This window comes from Sus scrofa, chromosome 5, assembly GCF_000003025.6.
Source record: "Sus scrofa isolate TJ Tabasco breed Duroc chromosome 5, Sscrofa11.1, whole genome shotgun sequence".
Classification (NCBI taxonomy): Eukaryota; Metazoa; Chordata; class Mammalia; order Artiodactyla; family Suidae; genus Sus; species Sus scrofa.
Window position 1 is genome coordinate 30,403,850 of NC_010447.5, and position 14,113 is coordinate 30,417,962.

A 14,113-nucleotide genomic window follows, 5' to 3' on the forward strand; every position below is an offset into this window, starting at 1 on the left:
AGACAGGCTTATGGTTGCCAAAGGGGTGGGATGGATTAGGAGTTTGGGGTTAGCAGATGCAAACCATTACATAGAGAATGGAAAACGACAAGGTTCTACTGTGTAGCACAGAGAATTATATTCAACATCCTGTGATAAACCATAATAGAAAGGAATATTAAGAATTCATACTTTTTTAAATAAATTAAAAAATAAATCTAAAGTTAAAAAAATATATTGCTCATTTAGAAAAAATTAGTCTCTTTCCGGCTCCAGCCACTGAGAGGAGCTGCCATCATGTTGGTGCATCTGCAGTGGATGGTGGTGCAGATCTGCTCTAGCTTCCTAATCAAGAAGAACAAACAGACCTACAACATGGAACCCAACAACCTGAAGGCCCGATACTCCTTCTGCTACAATGGGCTGATTCACCACACGACTGTGGGCGTGGAGCCGGCGGATGACAAAAGGGATCGTGGGATGATGAAGCAGGGATCCGGCCAGAGAAAGCCAGCCACTTCCTACGTGAGGACCACCATCAACAAAAACGTCCAAGCCACTCTTAGCAGCATCCGGCGCAAGATCCTAAAGAACAAGTACCGCCTGGATTTGCACACGGCCGCCATCCGCAGAGCCATCACCATCCTGGCAGCCAGAAGCCCGTGAAGAGGAAGCCAACCACCCCACCAAGAGCTCCTGAGCCATCCCCCTCCCCAAAGCAATAAAGACGTCAGTCTCCTCTCCTTCAAAAAAAAAAAAGAAAGGATCCTGAAAATGTTGGATGAAAGGAACAAAACATTTGTGTAAATAAAATAATGCATGTGTATATAAAAAAAGAGCCAACTATTAGGTTAAAATCAGATTTGAGATATCCACCTTACCACCTTAAAAATAAGTAAGGCATTCCATAATGTTTCCCCTCCCATTATACCAATCCAAACACACTGTACTTAAACCTATACTACAACCCAACCCTATAAGAGGCTGGGAGGTGGGTGGATGGGTAAACTTTAATTTTCTAAAAGAGGATATATTCAAGAGGCGACCTCTTCAGGGACCTCCTTATTTGAGTGAATGTTCAGTTGTACTATCTAGTTTTTTTGGTACTTTTTGCAACAGCACATATCAGCTGATAATATATTATTTAGTAATGCTGGAGTAAACCAACCCCATATTTTATGCAATATAATTTTGGAAGCATGTTGACGGAATCAAGGTAAGATTTCACGGCACTCATAGCACACAACTGAATCCTTCCTAGGGTCTAAGTACTGTGCTACTTGTATTATCTTGGTTAATTCTCATGACAATCTTATGAGGTAGGTACAGTGATGATTCCTGTTTTACAGGAAACTGAGGCCCAAAATTAAAGAGCAGATCATCCAGAAAGGAGGCAAGCAGGGTGGTTCCAGAGCATGGATCTTAGCCCTGCATCATGCTGCTCCACTCCTCAAAACAGTGTCTTTTGGGAGGGAGATGCTCTTTATTTCTTCTTCTTTCTTTGTGTCTTTTTTTTCTTTTTTTTTTTAGAGCTGCACTCGCAGCATATGGAGGTTCCTGGGCTAGGGGTCAAATCAGAGCTGTAGCAGCTAGCCTACACCACAGCTCACGGCAATACTCAATCGTTAACCCACTGAGTGAGGCCAGGGATTGAACCTGCATCCTCATGGATGCTAGTCAGATTCATTTCCGCTGTGCCGTGAGGGGAAATCCTTTTTTTGGCCACACATGCAGCATGTAGAAATTCCTGGGCCAGGGATGGAAATCACGACCGAGCTGCTGCAGTGACAACACCAGGTCCTTAACCCACTGTGCCACAAGGGAACTCCTCTTTTTTGATTGTATATAGTGCTACTAGGACAATCAAAATGGTAAAAAATGTTGTCCCACTGTCCTTTTCAAAGACAGACTAGAACAGAAAAAGAAATTCTTGGTGCCCTGAGCTCAAACCCTTAAATTCTTGTCTATCATAGGTGAAACCTCATTTCTGGCACACGGGTGACTGCTCAAAAGCAATGTGTGCCTTTATCTCTTTGATCTGTGTGTGGTCTCAGTAATGTATGCGTGTTATGGGCCGTGCCACAAATCTGGCTCTCCCTTCCCTGGCAAGGATTTTAGTACACAGACCACGTTAACGTAGAAAACCTGGAACAAAGAAGAACTTTGACTCGTAGCATTGTGTTCATGGCTAAATGGGTGACATGATGTATCACCCATTGATAAGAAAAACAATTTCAAAGCATTTTCTTTCAGTATGGGAATCAGCAACATGTACTCAGGAGATGAGTGCTTAAAAGATCTAGGGAGGTGGGAAGCTGATGAGCACAAGTGTGTGTCTGTATGCAGGTCTCTAACGCAAAGCAAAATGTTTTCTAGAAAGCAGTTTTACCTGAGACAAGTCTTGATTATCCAGCAGGGGACAGGCTTCTGTGAACTTCTCCCACGGACAAATAGGCATTTTTCCACCAGCACATGAAGTGACTTTACATACTTTTGGAAGAAAAAAGGTAGAAGAAGGAAGCTGCTTCCCCAGTACTCGCCAATCCTAGCTTTCCCCTCCTGGACAGATTGGCTGTACAAGCTTTAAGCATAAGAAAAATACATAGGTGATGCTCTTGCTTAATTTGGGTATTAGTTTCAACGTCCCCCAAACAAACAAAACTTTTTGTTCAAGCTTTTCACAAAATAGGAAAATTAACATGTGATTCCACACATTCCCCAGGTCCACCTTGAGGAGCTAACAAACCCAGCAGAAAGGGAAGCCAGATCCAACATAAATACCTATCAGATATTAGTCCAGAATAACGAATAGCTGGTCAAGCTTACATTTCTATCATTTTTTATTTGTGAAGCCTTTGACCCAATGTAAAGATTATTTATTCCATCAAACCCTAGAGGTAGTGCCTGCTCTGTGCCAGGATATATTCAGTGTCAGGACTGTAGAAGGGATTTCCCCATTGGGCAGGAGTTTGGATTTAATGGTTCTGGATATTGAATAGCACATGCTGAATTTGTTGATGATATGTCCAAGGACAGAGGAAAGCCTGCACCCGAGCAAGAGCTGCTGAAACATTTTTGACACGGTTTCCTTGTGGCCACTGGAGATAGGCTTGTTCCTTCTGAAGTGAAAACACCATGCAGCCCCCCTGGGTATGTTCCAGTGAATATTTGCTACATGGGGGGCAAGGGAGTAATGGGGTTTGAACACTCCCAGAGACTGCGGTGCCGCTTCTTTTAGTGCTCTCTGGTCCACTGGCAGAGGCCAAGTTCCTGGACTCCATTCAGGCATCAATCCCTTCAGTAACTCAAACCTTTAAGTCCTGGTTTCCCACCCAAGAAGTAGGAGGTCTTTTCTGGATGTCTACCCTATGGTGTCGGAGGCAAAGCAGTGTCTTCCTAAAGCAGAACACTGTGATGCTGCAGGCTCCAGAAAATATGTCCCCATGACTGCTAGGCAGGGCCCCACCTGCTTGCACCATTTTAACAGCTGGAACTTCCATGGTGCTGCTTCCCACCTTCTATTGGAGATCCGAGAAGCCTGCTAGCAGGACCAAATCAATTCAGATTTCCCAGATTAAAACTTGAACCCTCCCTGAATACAGTCAGCTGAATATTTTCTTTTGGTCCTAAGTTTTTAAAAACTTAAACTCATTATTAAAATTAAAAAAAAAAAGATGCCATATGCCAGCAACCCCACTCCTGGCCATGTCTCTGGACAAAACTATAATTCAAAAAGATACATGCACCCCTATATTCATAATAGCACTGTTCACAATGGCCAAGACATGGAGACAACCTAAATCCATTGAAAGGTGAATGGATAAAGAAGATGTGGTACATATATACAATGGAATACTACTCAGCCATAAAAAAGAATGAAATAACATCATTTGCAGCAACATGCATACAACTAATTATTATATTAAGTGAAGTCGGAAAGAAAAAGACAAATACCATATGATATCACTTATATGTGGAATCTAAAATACGAGACAAAGGAGTTTATCTATGAAACAGAAACAGACTCATACATACAGAGAACAGACTTGTGTTGCCAAGGGGGGTTAGGGGAGGGATGGTTTGGGAGTTTGGGATTGACAGATGCAAACCATTATATATAGAATGAATAACAACAAGATCCTGCTGTATAGCACAGGGAAATGTATTTAATATCCTGTGATAAACCATAATGCAAAATACAAAAAAGAATGCATATACATATATAATATATGCACACACACATATATATGTAAAACTGAATCACTTTGCTGTAAGCAGAAATTAACACAACATTGCAAATCAACTATACTTCAATAACATATTTTTTTAAAGCAAAAAATCTAATAACTGCTCTATTTCTCTATACTGGTAGCTTGAGTCTTTTAATTCACTCTTCCAGAGGCAGGCTCGCCAAATTCTACTCGAAATCTAACTACAACCTACGGAGAGCTTAGGACTTTGCTGCCACCAGAGCACAGCTGGCAGCTGCAAACATAAGAGGACACGATTGATCCTCCTTTCCCTGTGCAGACAACATGCAGGGCTGTGAGGGAAGCAGTATGTGTCCAAGCTGATGATGAGAGCTTTCCTGTGCGTTTCATCAAAACTGAAGCCAAGTCCAAAGGGTTATGTCAAGGAAATCACATTAGACAGTGCCCTTTCAACATCCAAATGCCTGTGCCTTTAAAACCCTGAATAGAATTGATGATTTTCCCCCCTGAAGCTATTTGTTCTAAGTTCATAAGGAACACCAGAAAAACCATCTCTCTTTCCTCTTGTTTGCGAGAAGCACTGGATGCAAAGGAAAGGCAAGAATCAGTAGGGGGAATGCACTGCAAGCAGACAACACTAAGATAGCACAAAAGCAAATATGCAGTGCAGCTCTTATTTTTAGCTGTCGGTGGTAGCAATTGGAAATAATAAAAATAAAATAAATACCGTTAGTGGTGGTGAGAGCGGGTGGGGGCAGAGTATGGAAGGATTTCTCTTCCTGATGCTTTGCTATTGCTAAACAGCTAGAAACTACTCTAGAACATTGCTTTTGCCTGTCCTGGTCACATCCTCTCTTCTTGTACAAGCAGTAGAGCGAGATGGTTAAGGGGGAAGTCACTTCAGGTTTCAGAGAGACCTGAGTTCTAGGCTTGGCTCTGCCACCACACTGTTTATGGCTGTGCTTATAACCTAGGGCAGTAATAAATATAAATAACATGAATAGAGTACCTACGGTGTCCTGAGTACTCTTCTCAGTGCTTTGTGTCTATTAATGTAGTTAATCATTATAATGGTAGTGAGCACTATCTCACACCCCCTTTTTTTTTGCTTTCTAGGGCTGTACCCGTGGCATATGGAGGTTCCCAGGCTAGGGGTCAAATCAGAGCTGTAGCTGCTGGCCTACACCACAGCCACAGCAAGGCAGGATCCAAGCCTCATCTGCAACCTATACCACAGCTCACGGCAACTCCAGATCTTTTTTAACCCACTGATCAAGGCCAGGGATTGAACCCGCAACCTCATAATTTCCAGTTGGATTCCACTGCACCACGATGGGATCTTTCACACTAATTTATAGATAAGGAGCAATTAAGTTATTTGCCCAGTGGCAGACAGCTCCAAGTCGGGGACCACAAGCTCTTAATGACTACTTTGTCTCATCTATTTAAGCCCATGTTTTCTTCTCTTAAAAATGCAGATCAGGAGTTCCTGTCGTGGTGCAGTGGTTAACGAATCTGACTAGGAACCATGAGGTTGCGGGTTCGATCCCTGGCCTTGCTCAGTGGGTTAACGATCCAGCGTTGCTGTGAGCTGTGGTGTAGGTTGCAGATGTGGCTCGGATCTGGCATTGCTGTGGCTGTGGTGTAGGCCGGAGGCTACAGCTCCGATTGGACCCCTAACCTGGGAACCTCCATATGCCGCAGGAGCGGCCCTAGAAATGGCAAAAAGACAAAAAAAAAAAAAAAAATGCAGGTCATAAACATCAGAGATGTTAGTTAAATGAGATACTGCATATACTCATGACGGAGCCTGGGATATAATAGGCGATAAAAAATGCCAGCTATTATTTTCTGTTTTTCTTTCCTTCCCCTTTCTGCTCAGACCCAAAGAGGTGGAACCAGCAGGGAGGACTTGAAGGAATCATGCCAGTTTCTTGAAAAGAAACTCCCAATCTAGGGAGTCCTGTGCCCAAATACTATTGTGGTACATCACTAATACTCACAGGAGTATTCTTGAGGTCACAGGCATTACACAAAACCCATCATTCTACGAAACCTGCTTGCTTCCCACACCCACCCCCTCTCTGCTGAACAGGTTTAAGATTACCAGCAATATATCCATTGCAAACACTTTTAGTCAAGAGGGTCGGCTGCTTTGTCTTTAAGGCTTTGTCTCTGCAAGATTATAAGACTCCTATTTCAGCTGCAAGGGTGTTTGGGTAGCAGCCAGTCTGTAACATGTGGGGTCCTTAAGCCTTTATGCATCTGTTATTTGGCCATCACAACAGACTGCGCTGACTTGGTTGGAATTACAACTCAATTTACACCCTATATGTTCCCTTTACTTATTCTGCATCATACAGGTCTCGAGATTTAACAGCATTTCTTGGCCTTTCTGGCCTCCTCTCAAGACTTTATTTGATTCCTTCAAGCCATATAACACTGTTCTCAGCAGCCAATAATAAGTCTTCAGTTGGACACTCCAACCAGGCTTTTTTCCTTGGCAAGAAGCTCTTAGCAGCCTCCACTTCTGTCCTTCAGGCAGAGACAACTCCATTTTTAGAGAGAGGCAAAAGCTAGCTCAACAGGTGAAAGAAAGTCGACTTTCACCCAAGCAGGAAGGGTGGTTCCTCCAAGAGAAACCTCTACCCCTGTAGGTACTTAGGAAGCAGTAAGGCCAAAATATCTGGTTGTGGAGTTCCTGTTGTGGCTCAGTGGTTGAAGAATCTGACTAGGAACCGTGAAGCTGTGGGTTCGATCCCTGGCCTTGCTCAGTGGGTTAAGGATCCGGCGTTGCCGTGAGCTGTGATGTAGGTCGCAGACATGGCTCAGATCCCGTGTTGCTGTGAGCTGTGGTGTAGGCCGGTGGCTACAGCTCCAATTGGACCCCTTAGCCTGGGAAGCTCCATATGCCACGGGAGCAGCCCTAGAAAAGGCAAAAAGACCAAAAAAAAAAAAAAAAATCTGGTTGTAACTCAGGGCATGGAGTAGAGTTCCTGATGCTCTTGTCACATGAGTTGAGGCAAGCCTGCTTGCTTCTCTGTGACTCAGTTTTCACGTCTGTAGGATAATATTCTCTGGCATCCTTACCACAGAGCTTAAAGCATTTCGCCATATGTTACCTCTTTACTTCACGCAAACCTATAGGCAGGCACAGATTTCGGACCTGAGAGCAAACAGCGGAACAAAGAAATGTGGGGACTTGCCCACAGTTGCAATGTAGCTCAGATGAGAACTCGCCGTTTGTCTTAATGCTAAGTGCTATTGTTTCTAGAAATGTCTTTGCCACAAAATGGAATTCTTAACATAGAAATAAATCATCTTGCTTGCGAGTCACTTGACTTGGGTATTTAAAGGAACTGAGGGGATTTGAAAACCCAAACTAATAGAAAACATTAATGCTCAGCCAGGAAAAATAGGTCCAACAGAGTTTTAGATTATAGAAATATTTCAATACTTGGAGTCTACCACCTTGAAACACTGACTACTTAATCCTCACAGTTACCTTGTGAAATCCATTATTAGTCATTATTAGTTCCATTTTACAGCTGGAGGAACTAAGGAAGAGGGTTCAAATGGCTTCTCTGGGGCCTCAGAGGAAGTGAGTCCTGCATGGGAGAAATTCTTGTATTTGCTCTCTCTCTCTCTTCCTCACGCAAATAGAGAAAACAGGTTGTCTGGAGAAGTTCTCACAGCTGAAATCATTCCTGCAACTAGAGGTTCATTCACATCATGCCAGCTCTGGGGTACAGTAGCAGCTATAGGATTTCTCAAAGACAAAATACAAACAAATGACAGCTCCATACTGGGAAAACACCCTTGAGGTTGTGTTTCTTTCACTGGAGTTACTGGGCTGCCAGGTCCTTGGAAGGACCCTCGATCATTCATGGATTGAGGCATTTATAGTCTTATTCATGAATTAACCGTGTATTTGTTAATTCCATAAAAAGATGCTATCTTAGTATGCATTTCTTAACCAAAAATAGTGCCAGGTTTCCCACTGGTTTTCAAGATGTGGGGTATTTCTGTGTGGTGGTGAAGAGTGCATGTGTGTGTGTGTGTGTGTGTGTGTGTGATGTCAATTAAGCATTTACTGAGCATTAAACTACATGTCAAGCACAGTGCCTACTTGTTGGGAAATAGAAATAAAAATATTCTCTCTCCCTGGGGAATTTAAAATTTAGGTAAGGAAACAAAACACAATAAACTGGGCCCTGGTAAAACCTGCAGTTTAAATATATGTTATTTTTAATTTTGCCGAACCCCATATTTCTTTAACTTTTTGAATGCCAAGAAATTTTTTTCTTTCAACAAGCACTTAATAATGCCACTCAAATTCATTCCTTTACATTTTAAAATTAATTTTTCAATCTCCTAGTCAACATCCAGGTTCAGAATTTCCTTCAGGGTTATTCATTGTACTTAAGCTCTCCTATAAGACATTATATAAAATGTGAATAGAGACTGCTTAATTTACATTTATATTCCATTATTTTAGATTACACTGAGGCCTTCTATCTGCCAGGTACTATTCTGGGTGTTGAAGCTATAAGAATCCACCACCAGCCCCACTGGAGACTACAGTAGAGGCAGGTAAGGCCCCTATCACAGCACAGCGAGGTAGATGCTGGTTGACAATACACAATATACGACCAGCGCCTGGAGATCAGCCACGCCACCACGTGGGGTGCACTGGGGTGTGCCGAGGGAAGGGAGGCTTTATGGAGGAAGTGATGTTTGAGCGGCTCTGAAAGAACAAAAGGTCCCCAGGAGGAAGATGAGGACTTTTCCAGACAAAAGGAGAAGCATGTGCAAAGGCAAAATGGCATGATTTGGGAGTCTCCCGGGGGTTTACCGATCAAAAGAAAAACTCCTGAGAAGGCTGAGAAGTGGGGCAGTTTCCCTAGGGGGCCTTGCACAGCGAGCTGAGTCAGACACCAGACCGCTTCAGCTAATGACACCCCCAGCCTGCAGTCTCCCAGACACCCCTAACTTCTCTCCCATCTCCCCATCTTCTTCTGTCAAATAATGGTAGTGTCTGCTTCCAAATTCTCAAGCATGTGCTAAAAGGCCTGAGCAACACCAGTGGGAAGATCAGATAAAGAGCAGTAATTCTTAGGTGTTGGAGTCCTCATTTTCATCAGCCTCGTGGAAGAAGAACTTCCTTAATTATTTGTTGTTCAAATTTCACAGCATCGTTATTTAAAATGTATATTAGCCCTGCTTTCATTACCTCTGCCTTCTGTTGTTTACCAGTTGGCTATTTTCACTGTCTGTTGACATTTATGCCAATTAGTTGTGTGATCCCACTCTTTCAGCTACTGTTACTTTTTGGGGTGATAAAAGTTAAAACTTGGGGTGCAATAAAATTGGAGAATAATCTGCAGACTTTCTGTTTTCAATTTGATTTCTTGATTTCTTTCACAGAAAATCAAGATCCTTATTTTATGAAAAATTAATGTTACCGTCAAAATGCTTTTATACAGTTTCTTGGTTAAAAGTATTTTAAGCTAGGCTCCAAAGTTGTTGGACTGTCATAATTCTGCTGAAGTCCTCATAGGAAGTGTGGGGTTTTGACATTATTAGCAAGCACTTTATAAAGATAATTATGTTGTGACTAAAGACCTATCTTAGGCTAAAGTCCTTGGACAAAGAACAGTTGTAAGTATCTTTGACATTTTGTGATGAAAAAAATCACTGTAAATTTATATAGCTATGCCTTGATTGATACCATTATTATAAAAAATACTTTTAAAAGACTAAGCATTTGCTAGATAATGCAAAGTATGTCTTTAAAACTCCATACTGGAGTTCCCATGTGGCTCAGTGGGTTAAGGATCTGGCATTGTCACTAGAGTGGCCCAGGTTTTATCCCTGGCCCAGGAACTTCCACATGCCAAGGGCATAGCCACAAAAAACCAAAAACAAACAAACAAAAAAACACCAAAAAAATCTCCATATTGGTTAGGGTTTTATATATAGTCAATGTTTACTGAGTTGCTTCATTTGTACAGATACTGTCAGCTATAAATACTCGATGTCATTTTTTTTTTTTTTTTTTGGTCTTTTTGCCATTTCTAGGGCTGCTCCTGCGGCGTATGGAGATTCCCAGACTAGGGGTCGAATTGGAGCTGGAGCCGCCAGTCTACGCCAGAGCCACAGCAACTAGGGATCCGAGAGCCACGTCTGCAACCTACACCACAGCTCGCGGCAACGCCGGATCGTTAACCCACTGAGCAAGGCCAGGGATCGAACCCGCAACCTCATGGTTCCTAGTCGGATTCGTTAACCACCGCGACAGGAACTCCTAGATGTCATTTTTTAAAAGCAATGATTATAATTACTCAAGGAGAACTACAGTGGCTACTGTTGGCAAAGACAAAGTCATAATATTACATTACTATGTACTGAGCAATTGTTAAGTGCCAGGCACTATACTAAGATCTCAATGTAAATATTATCTTATTTAATCCTCTTGGTAATCCCTTGGAGTAAGTTTATTATCTCCTTTTTCATAGATGAGATATCTAAGAGTCAGAGGGATCAAGAAAATTTGTCAAAGTTTATCAGCACTAACAACACACAGAGCCATGTTTTGAACTCAGGAAAGGCTAATTCCAAAGATGTCTTTTAACCACTATCTCCCCGTTGTTTTATGTAATAAACACACTAATAGTGAAACCAAGCAGGGCCCTGTGGGATTCCTGGGTACAAAAGCCTTCGTGTCCCCCATTTCTTGTTTTTAGGGAGTAAGCTTCAGCCTCCATGACCTTCCCCAAAGCCAAAGGGTAGGTTCAAACAGTTGCTAATCAGGGAAGGGAGTGGATGCTGCAATGAGAGAGGAGCAGTCAAGAAACAATAGTGCAGGGTCCTGGTTCCCCCCTCGATGGATACATATAAGAGGATTTTTGAGCTCTTGTGGAGAACTAAAACCCCAACAAATGGAAGATGTTAACTACTAGATGAGACATTCTTCGTTCCAGAAAGGAGGATCACCAGAACTGGTCAATGAGCAAGGCAAGCTGGCACCTACCCTGACCCTTATCTGTGGCTCTATTTTCCAATTCCAAACTGTAAGACCATCTCCTGTTCTCTCCTAAAACAGGGCACAGTCTTGAAGGCATTAGCCTGCTGTGGCCTTCTTCGCCTGGCAAAGCAATAAAAGCTATCTTTTTCTCCTTCACCCCAAATTCTGTCTCCACGTTTCTATTCAGCACAGGCAGACTGAGGGTCGAGTTTTGGCAACAATAGGAGAGCTACTCATAGCAGATACTTATCCCTGGTTGGTAACATATCACTTTACAGTTTACAACATGTCTTTACATATGTTAGAACTTGTAATCTCTAAAAACAACCCTTGAAGTTGGTGTTACTAATTCCTCCTTTTTAGAGCTGAGTATATTGAGGCACAAAGAAATTAAGCAACTTACCAAAAGTCATCCAACCTGTATGAGGCAGAAGAAAGACTGGAAACCAGGTCTTTCTTCTGGCTTCAAATCGTCCTGCTGTTATTGCTGTGCATTTTCACTCCAAATATATAGAAAGAGAACACTTGATAGATAGAAGATTTGCTCTACCCCAACGTATATACACATATGCTCAACAAATACAGAGGCATCACTGTATTTCTTTGTGCTGCTAAAATGATCATTTGAACTAAGATACATCAATTTTTTTAATTTGTTAGTAATTGAAATTGTTAACAAACCTAATAATAAAGGCCAAAAGAATCAAATATGTATCAATTCTCATTCTCATGAAATGTAAAGATTTTACTGATTACAAGGTGTGTTTTTTCTTAGTTTGTCTATCTCATATCCTTTCAAAGACTGGAGACTTCTTTACATTATCATTAAAGATTTAAAATCTCTTTCATTGTAGGCAAAAACACAAAACCAAAAAGAAAGGAGTAACTCATTATCTATCTGTTTTAATCTGAAAAGGGGGAAATTTTTCTAAAATAATTGTTAATGAAAACCTAAAAAAGATAATGAACCAGGAGATCCTTGGATCTTGTTGAAATTGAAATATTTACATTTAAAGTGGAGAGGAAAGAGTAAAAATGTGGCCCTCCGAAGGATGCTTAGAGGATAATATCATTCAAAAAGTTGGTGCCAACAACAATTTATACACAGCATGAAGAGCAACAAATTCCGCTTCTGTGGTTTGTTTCTGGAGAGGAAAACAAGTCAAAAGGAAAAATTCCAAAGAAGGTTCAAATTTATTCTCCAACCTCAGAGCCTAGTTCAGGTTTGCCTGTGTGGTTTTATTACTTAGTTCACACACACAAATTAGCACTGGAGATCCTAAAATCCTGTTTAAAAAAAAAAAAAGAAAAAAGAAAGAAAGGAAAGAAAAATCTTTTGCTTCTGGTGTTGAAGAAAGAAAACACTCTTTCTCAAAAATGCGATTATTTGGTTCCTCACAAGTTCAAGATGTGTGAAAAGAGAGAGGGGAGTTTCTTTAAAAGAACTTCCTTCCACCACATTTTAAAATGTTGCTCCTTAGTCAATGATGGGCAATCAGGGGCTTCTAAAAGCAAAGAAACATAATGGTATCTTTCAAATTAGTCAACAGGGAACCTAGTGTCAAATTAGGTATATAACCAGAATACCTTGGAGTTGCTTTCCTTTACAGGGAAAAAAACCCAATAATTTATATTTTAAATCGGAATTTAACAGTGACCTTTAGTAAAGTCTCATTGGAAAAAAAATCTCACTGCAACATTCCCTCAAGAATAACTTTTTATAGTTATAGCCAGATAAAATATGATTTTCTTGTAAGATGAAAGCTACTATTATGCCCTACCATCTGCATTACATATTACTGTGAGCTTATATTGAAGTTATATTGAAATAAGTATTAGAATAAGACCAATTGTCTAACCAAAGAAAACATTCACAAATCTAACAGTTTAAAAAAGGATATGAGAAGTGTAAGTTACAAAATGTGTATTTTGCTAAAGTCATATAACACACTGATCAGGGAAGGGTGTGCAAACTGCTTAGCAGTCCAGAAGTTCAACGTCTTGTGTTAAGCTCCGAGATGGGTAGAGTCTCTTGTCCTGGCATAAGCATGTGAGTAACTAGTGAACACACCATGTGCATTAGCACTTGAACTTTATCTCATACCTTTCAACACTTCAGAGGCCACTGCCAATCAAACTAGTTTTTAAAAATACTTACTGGCTCTTTTTTTTTAGGTCAACCTAGTAAAGTTGTTTGGTTTTTGTTGTTTTGTTTGTTTTTGTGGGGGGGGTTGTTTGCTTGTGTTTGGGAACCTTGCACTTGGTAACATCCACAGTGTTGCATGGGTTACAGATTAAAAAAAACAAAAAACAAAAAACTTTAGAATTCATTTGTTTACTCCTTAAAAGACTGGTTCATTTCCCACTATCTTAGCCTCTTTTCTACGTTTTGTTGGTGAAAATTTTCTTCTTGATTTAACATGGTCAAAAGATAGAGCTTCTGGTATATACGAGGATTTTGAAGCTGCCTCCTAAATTGAAATGTATGATTTACATCCCTAAGACGTGCATTCTGAATGTATCCTAAAAATTAAAAAGCTCAACCCCCAGCCCAAGATATACCAATATGCCCACTTTAAGTATTTTGAATAAATCTAACTTATACATGATTAAAATACCAAACCAAGTCCCTCTGGCTGAACCTCATATGACCACCTACTCTGGGCAGATGTAATGAAGTGGAGGTATTGGGGTACGACATCTGGCAAGGACTTGTGAATTACAATTTTCTTTTACAACTGAAAACCATATCCTGGTCAGGTCTCAGTGGGGTTTAATGCTGTCAGAGCACACAAGGTTTGTTTTGATCTGTTATGGAGTAACACACACAGCTTTCAGTTCACACTAATAACATCCCTGTGTCTGGTATACACCAATCCAGAGGCTACTAATTAAA

General features: G+C 41.0%; 1 pseudogene; it reads left to right on the top strand.

Annotated features, from left to right (window-relative positions):
• On the top strand, positions 259-4,002 carry LOC100738380 (annotated as a pseudogene).